Source organism: Pinus tabuliformis, chromosome 5_2, assembly GCF_031772625.1.
Source record: "Pinus tabuliformis cultivar Carrire ecotype Pingquan chromosome 5_2, CPIR1, whole genome shotgun sequence".
NCBI lineage: Eukaryota > Viridiplantae > Streptophyta > Pinopsida > Pinales > Pinaceae > Pinus > Pinus tabuliformis.
Window position 1 is genome coordinate 983,438,605 of NC_142306.1, and position 8,068 is coordinate 983,446,672.

The window sequence follows — 8,068 nt, forward strand, 5'->3', positions numbered from 1 at the left end:
AAAAGATAGAAAAGAGAGATCCACGCCTTATAATTCAGCCTCTTCGAGGGGGAAACCTCCTTTACATTACATAAATGAACAATTCTTCGATGATTCAAATGACAAAACCTCCTTTCTATATATAGGAGTCTAAGGAGTCACAATATAATCCAGCCGACCTAACAATAATAATATAAAGCCACAAAATTAACAATAGAGGGATTTTATGGGCACATTAATAACAATATGGGGGCAATGGGGGCACAACAATATAAATAAGGGGTATAACTACAATAGTAATGGGGTAATCACTAGTATTATAGGGACCCAACATTGTTGCACTGCTTCCTTAAAGGAAGATGGCTCTGTCACAAAACATTGCTCATAATATCCATGTATCTAGTGTGCCTCTCAGGTGACTTCCTTTGCTTGCACTAAGAAGTGGGTTCTTCCACATTCTCCTATGCATAATCCAACAATATTTCAGCCTTTCTAGTGTGATTTCTTCCCTCTTTGGAAGACTCTACCTAAGTGGATGTCTCCACTCCCGAATCCTCTACATGTGGTTGCTCCACATCAGTATGAGGCTCCTCAACCTTCAGAGAGAAAATCTCCTCATCCGCATGTAGCTCAAGCTCCCTCTTAAGGGAAACATGCATGACCTTCTCCTCATCGAATCTAACATCCCTGCGAACCATTGTCATATTGTTGGTCGGTAAGTACACCCGATAGTTGTGAGGTGTATCAGTGTACCCCACAAATATCCACAACTATGGTGTAGGCTCAACCTTATTGCGTGCATCTTTGGTCACATGGAAATATACCGATGACCCAAAAATATCGAAGTGGCCAACATCTAGTGTATTCATCTCAAGTATCTGATGTGGGCTATGGTCATGAACATAAATCATTGTGTTGCATGCCTCAACCCACAAGTGTAGTGGTAGGCCCTGATCATGCAACATCACTCTTGCTTCCCCTACTATGATTCTGGTCTTCCTCTTAGCCATCCCATTATGCTGAGGGTTATGAGGTGTCGTCAACAACTGTTTAATCCCTTACAATGCACAGAAGTTCTTAAACTAATTTAAGACATACTCACCACTATTATCACTCTGTAGAGCTTTAACCTTCTTGCCTGACTCTTTCTCCACCAATGATTTAAACTCACAAAACTTTGTGAAAGTTTGATCCTTTTTCTACATGAAAAATATCCAACATTTATGAGAATATTCATCAACAAATATAACATAATACCTGTGTTTATCTGTAGATGTTGTCGAGAATGGTACACACACATCTGAATGGACTCTTGGTATAATGGCCTCTCCTCATATGTCTCTGTCTTGGAAGGAAGGCTTGATGTATTTTCCCAAAGTAAACTCATTGCATTAATTAACTTGCTCAAGCATACTTTTGGGAAGACCAATAGAGATCTGCTGCAATATCTTCAAAGCCCCATGATACAAGTGGCCCAATCGCTTGTGCCAGAACTCACTAATGTCTTGGTTCTGCAACCTTTCTGCTTTTGCGCTCAAAGAAACACACTCCTCTACCTAAATCTTATAGATATTCTTCACCTGAATCCCTATCTTCTTTACTTGACCCATAGCTATGTGTCGAAGGAACGCCTTTCCTTTCGAGAGGATCACATCATAGCCTCTATCCTCAAGCATGGCAATGGATACCAGTTCTTCTTCAGCCTGGGCACATACATAAAATTCTTCAAGGTGAGTGGAGCCCCATGCTCCCTCTGAAAAGTAATTGATCCAGGTGGATATTGGTGGCCACCTGCCAAGTCCGCCTGGACCCCCACCATTGTCTTTCTCAGCATTTTCAGTTTCCTTAATTGTAGCACAACTTACTATTTTTAGCAATTTTTCGGGTCCTGAACTTCCGGAGCCGTTTTGAGGCCCTAAATGACGTTTTTTGGGGAATCCGGGGGCAACATGGGTCCATGGAATGGACCGATGTTGCCCATTCCAACAATGATAGTGCTCGGATAGATCTTTCTAATGAGCTATTGTATGCGTCAAACGGAGATCATATGCCAAAGTTACGACCCCGGGAAGTTGATGTACCAATTTACCCCAAACGGGGCCCACAGTTTGGCGTTTCATCTCCTAGGGTTAGGTTTTGGAATGTTAAGGGTTTTCCATTGTTTCTCAACAATAAATAGGCCTTGGAGCCTCATTGTAACATAGTTCAGAGGCATGTAGCCATCACATCTCTTCTCAGAGATAAGCTACCATCGCCCTAGCTGGTTTATTTCCATTTCTGGTTGTAAGCATATTTCAGTATTTTCCATTAATGAAATGAAGTATTATTTCCGCTGCATCTTTGTGTATATGGTTATCTCTGTAATTTGTTGCGTTCCTGTTTAAATCCGGATCAGTGGTATCAGAGCGGTCTGCTTTTTCTCTGTTTTTCTTTGCATGTCCCCAACAAGGTCGAGATATAAGGAGTTAGGGCTTAAACTGGTTGAACCTTTGCAAGACCAGCCTCGCAAATCCCGACGGCCTCCCATGGCGGACGAGAAGAAAGACGAGGGGGTAGGAGATCCCATCAAAATCTTGCTCGAAGAAGCCCTCGAGTGACAACGGAACGCGATGATGGACAACTTTGCCCAGATCCTTCAGCGGCTACCCAGAAGCGACGCATCGGCTTCCAGCAGCTACTCTGGAAACGCCACACCCTTTAAGGTACAAGTTAATTTTGAAATCCCCATATTTGAGGGTCAGATATACGCAGATGCCGTAGATAAATGGTTAAATCTGCTAGAGGGTTATTTTTCTGTTCATGAATTTCCGAGTCGGGAAAAGATTGTTTTTGCTTTTCTCAAAGCAGCCCCCCACGTCAAGGACTGGTGGGAAACCTACTGCGAGCAGAAGGATGAAAGTACTGGCTCACTATTTTCAGCCGCACCCACCTGGGATTCGTTCCGGGATGCCATCAAGGAGCAGTACTACCCTGTCGGAAGCTATGAGGATGAATACATAAAGTGGACCACACTGCGGCAGGGAAGGGACCAAGACGTGCCGGAGTTCACCAATCTTTTCCATACCCTTCACACAAAGTTGGGTATCAAGGATTCGGAGCAACATTTTATACTCAAATACCGTGGCTACCTACACAAGTACATCCAGGAAGAAATACAATTCCTAAACATCTCCTCGCTCGGCGCAACATACCGATATGCCGTCAAGGTCGAGCAGAAGTTTAAACAAAAGAAGCGAGACTTTGGATCCGCGAATCCAAAGCAGGGGAAAGGTGCCCCTAAACCACAGAACAAAGGACAAAGCCAAGGCGGGACAACCCAAGACAACCAGCCGAAGCTGCAAGCAAAGAACAACGCCGCGAAGCCGAGAAAGGACACTGGAAAATGGTGCGAGTTCCATAAGAGCTCCACTCACAACACGAGTGAGTGTCGGGCCAAGCAGTCACTGGTGGCTGAGCTAAAGGTTTCAGAATCAGATGCATGTTCCGACTCTGAGTCAGAACCCGACAAGGGGTATGGAAAAGGGAAGCAGATCATTGATGCGGATCCCAGCGCCACTGTTGCTACCGCAAAGATCCAGAAAAATGAACCCGAAGATCCAGAGGAGGAGGAGCGTCTCTTCCACTCCCAGATGTGGGTAAAGGGCTCCCCGATACAGTTCATTGTTGATAGCGGGAGTCAAAAGAACCTCATTTCGGCAGAGGTCGTGAAGCGGTTGGGCTTATCGACCACAGCACATCCACAACCATACACCATTGGGTGGCTTCACCAAGGACGAGATCTTCACGTGAGCCAGCAGTGTCGCCTTCCATACAACATCAAGCCCTTCACGGATGAGGTATTGTGTGACATTGCTCCCCTTGAAGTTTGTGATGTATTAATAGGACAACCATACTTGTGGAAGCGACATGCTGTGTATGAATCAAGGCCCCGTGCTGTTATTATTACATTGGGAAATAAGTTGTTCAGGATACCAGAGGTAGCACCACCTGCCGCCATCTCTTTGATTACTGCAAAACAATGCAGTAAGATCATTTCCAAAACCAAGAAATTTGTTTTCCTGATGATACGCCCTCAAGGAAAGAAGAAGACAGTGGTCGCGACCTCCAAACGGGGTCCCTATGCACGACAATTACAGATGGACAAGATTGTGGAGGAGTACGAGGACATCTTCACCTCCCCGGCAGGGGTTATTTTGCACTGTCAAGTCAAGCACTCCATCGATCTGACCCCAGGTGCGCCGCTACCCAATGGACCAATTTATCGGCGCTCCGTTCTGGAGAACAATGAAATCAAGAGGCAGATTCAGGAGCTCCTGCAGAAAGGTCACATCCGTCCGAGTTCATCGCCCTGTGGGAGCCCGATCGTGTTGGTACAGAAGAAGGATGGGACGTGGAGACTCTGTATTGACTATCGGGCGCTGAAAAAGATCACTGTGCGTAATAGGTACCCGATCCCGCGGATTGATGACCTCCTAGACCAACTAAAGGGGGTGAAATATTTCAGCAAGATCGATCTGAAGTCAGGATATCACCAGGTACCAATCGACCCCTCCGATGTGTGGAAGACTGCCTTCAAATCCAAGGAGGGCCTCTTCGAATGGTTGGTCATGCCTTTCGGATTGACGAATGCTCCTGCAACCTTTATGAGGCTAATGGATGACATCTTGCGGCCATTCACCAACTCCTTTGTAGTAGTATACTTGGATGACATTCTGATCTTCAGCCAGAGTTGGGAAGAGCACCTCCACCACATCCGACAGGTTCTCCAAACACTGCGGCAACACAAGCTATGTGCCAATTTGGAGAAATGCACTTTTGGCATGACCCAGGTTCAGTATCTGGGATACATCATTGATGAACAGGGGGTGCATGTCGATCCAGCCAAGGTCCAAGTCATTCGGGATTGGCCCTCTCCAACCACTCTAACAGAGCTCCGCAGCTTTCTAGGTCTGGCCAACTTCTACCGCAGGTTTGTGTTGGGGTTTTCTCATATTTCTTGGCCCTTGAGTCAAGTCACCAAGGGAGGGGCGAAAGCAAAATTCTTCTGGTCTGAATCTCAACAGAAGGCATTCAGGGAGTTGAAGGATCGCCTCTGCACGGCACCAGTGCTCGCGTTACCATATTTACAACAACCATTTGAGGTCGAGACAGATGCCTCTGACTATGCTATTGGGGCAGTTCTTACTCAACATGGACATCCAGTGGCATATCACAGTGAAACACTTTCAGACACAGTCCGGAAGTACCCCACTTATGATAAAGAGATGTATTCCATTGTACAGGCCTGCCGACAATGGAAGCATTACATTTTGGGGAAGGAAACGGTCATCCACACAGACCACCGACCCCTGCAGTTCATACAGACCCAAGGGAAATTGCAGAATGATCGCCATCAGAAGTGGTCTACATACCTGCAACAATTTCACTTGAATATCAAGTATAAAAAGGGCAGCACCAATAATGTTGCGGATTGCCTCAGTCGACCACCGATCATGGCGCTAACCACCGTGCTCAACTCTTGTGGGCACGAGACTTCTGATTGGCCACTTCTCTACAAAAGCAACCCAGAATTCGGCCACACATACCAGACACTCTTGGAGGGTCGGCATGTTGCAGATTTTCAGCTCCAGGATGCCATATTATGCCACCTCGGTCACCTTTGTGTTCCTTCAAGCGAGCGTGCCAAGATGATTTGGGAAGCACACTACAGTTGGGCTGCTGGGCATTTCGGGGTCGAGAAAACAGTGGCAGTACTGCAAAATTATTTCTATTGGCCGAATCTTCGACAGGATGTTGGGAAGTACATCCGATCATGTACTGCCTGTGCCATTGCCAAACTGACCATTAAGAAGCACGACCTCTATACCCTGTTGCCTACCCCTAGCCGACCTTGGGAATCCATCTCCATGGATTACATGTCAGGCCTTCCTTCCACTAAGCATGGAAATGACTGTGTTTTTGTGGTCGTCGACAGGTTCTCGAAGATGGCCATTATGGTGGCCTGCAAGAAGAATATCACAGCAGAAGCCACTGCTAAACTCTTCTTTGAACGAGTGTGGGTGCACTTTGGGATCCCACAGTCTATCATCTCAGATCGGGACAGTCGCTTTCTCAGCACATTTTGGTCCAGTCTCTGGTCAATGCTGGACACCAAACTCACGAAGTCCACAGCCTTCCATCCTCAAACTGATGGCCAGACAGAGGTTGTCAATAGGATGATTGTGCACATTCTGCGCATGTATAACTCAAAGCATCCACGCACATGGGACGAGAGCCTCCCCTATGTTCAGCACAACTACAACCGATCTCTTCACAGCTCCACTGGCCATAGCCCTTTCCAGGTGGGTTTGGGATTCCAGCCACTATGCCCCATTGATGTGGCCATGCCACTTGCAGCTACTCACATGAATTCAACTCATGTCCAGTCCGAAACAGATAAGGCCACCAGCTTCATTGAGCGCATCCAACATATTCGCTAGCAGGTCCATGACATTCTTGAGAAATCAAATTCCAAGTACAAGCAGCGACATGATCAACATCGGGTGCCACACAAGTTTCAGGTGGGCGACAAAGTCTGGTTGCATTTGCAAAAGGAATGCCTTACTAGAGCCTATCGGAAATTGAGACCACTCCGATATGGTCCTTACACCATTACTAAGGCTATGGGAGACAATGCATTTGAGCTCAGCATTCCCCCATTCCTTGGCTTGCACCCAGTGTTCAATGTGGACCGCCTTCGACCATACTTTCCACCATTGCTAGACACATCCGACATTGCAGAACAGCTCAAACCCACAGAATTAAATCCAGATTGCATGGAACAAGCTGCAACTGATCGGATCATGGACACACAGATCAAGAACACTCGCCAACAGAATATCCAACTGTATCAAGTTGTCAAAGCAGGCCAACTCCTTCAGCAGGGCAAGTGGCTCACCAGGGAACAAGTTCAGCAGAAGTTTCCTCATCTCATGGAGGAGCTCAACACAATGGGGACCATTGCTTCCTAAGGGGGGAGGAATGATCCAGGTGGATATTGGTGGCCACCTGCCAAGTCCGCCTGGACCCCCACCATTGTCTTTCTCAGCATTTTCAGTTTCCTTAATTGTAGCACAACTTACTATTTTTAGCAGTTTTTCGGGTCTTGAACTTCCGGAGCCGTTTTGAGGCCCTAAACGACGTTTTTTTGGGAATCCGGGGGCAACATGGGTCCATGGAATGGACCATGTTTCCCGTTCCAACAATGATAGTGCTCGGATAGATCTTTCTAATGAGCTATTGTACGCGTCAAACGGAGATCATATGCCAAAGTTACGACCCCGGGAAGTTGATGTACCAATTTACCCCAAACGGGGCCCACAGTTTGGCGTTTCATCTCCTAGGGTTAGGTTTTGGAATGTTAAGGGTTTTCCATTGTTTCTCAACAATAAATAGGCCTTGGAGCCTCATTGTAACACAGTTCAGAGGCATGTATCCATCACATCTCTTCTCAGAGATAAGCTACCATCGCCCTAGCTGGTTTATTTCCATTTCTGGTTGTAAGCATATTTCAGTATTTTCCATTAATGAAATGAAGTATTATTTCCGCTGCATCTTTGTGTATATGGTTATCTCTATAATTTGTTGCGTTCCTGTTTAAATCCGGATCAGTAATTATTCCCAATCCAGTAACACTATACTTCCCATCATCACCCATCTCGATATGCATATGGAGATATTTATCCTCTAGGTCATTGAATAACTCTTTGTCACCAGTCATGTGGAATGAAGATCCACTGTCTAAATACCATACACTTCCCATCATTGATGACACCATGCATGTAATGAGGGAAAAGGTGAATTCGAATTGAGAGGCCAAAGCCTCAGCCCCCGCTCCTCCTGAGGACTTGTTCTTGGACTTCTTGAGTGTACAATTTGCAACAAAATGGCCCAACTCATGACAATGAAAAAGCTTAACTTTCATCATGTCTTTCTTCTTACCTCCATGATAAGAATCTGATTTGAAATGGGAATCTTTCCCTTTGCCCTTCCTCAGCTTAATCGCTAAGGCACAATTCTCTTCATCGTCAGTGTTTGATGAAGAGCCATC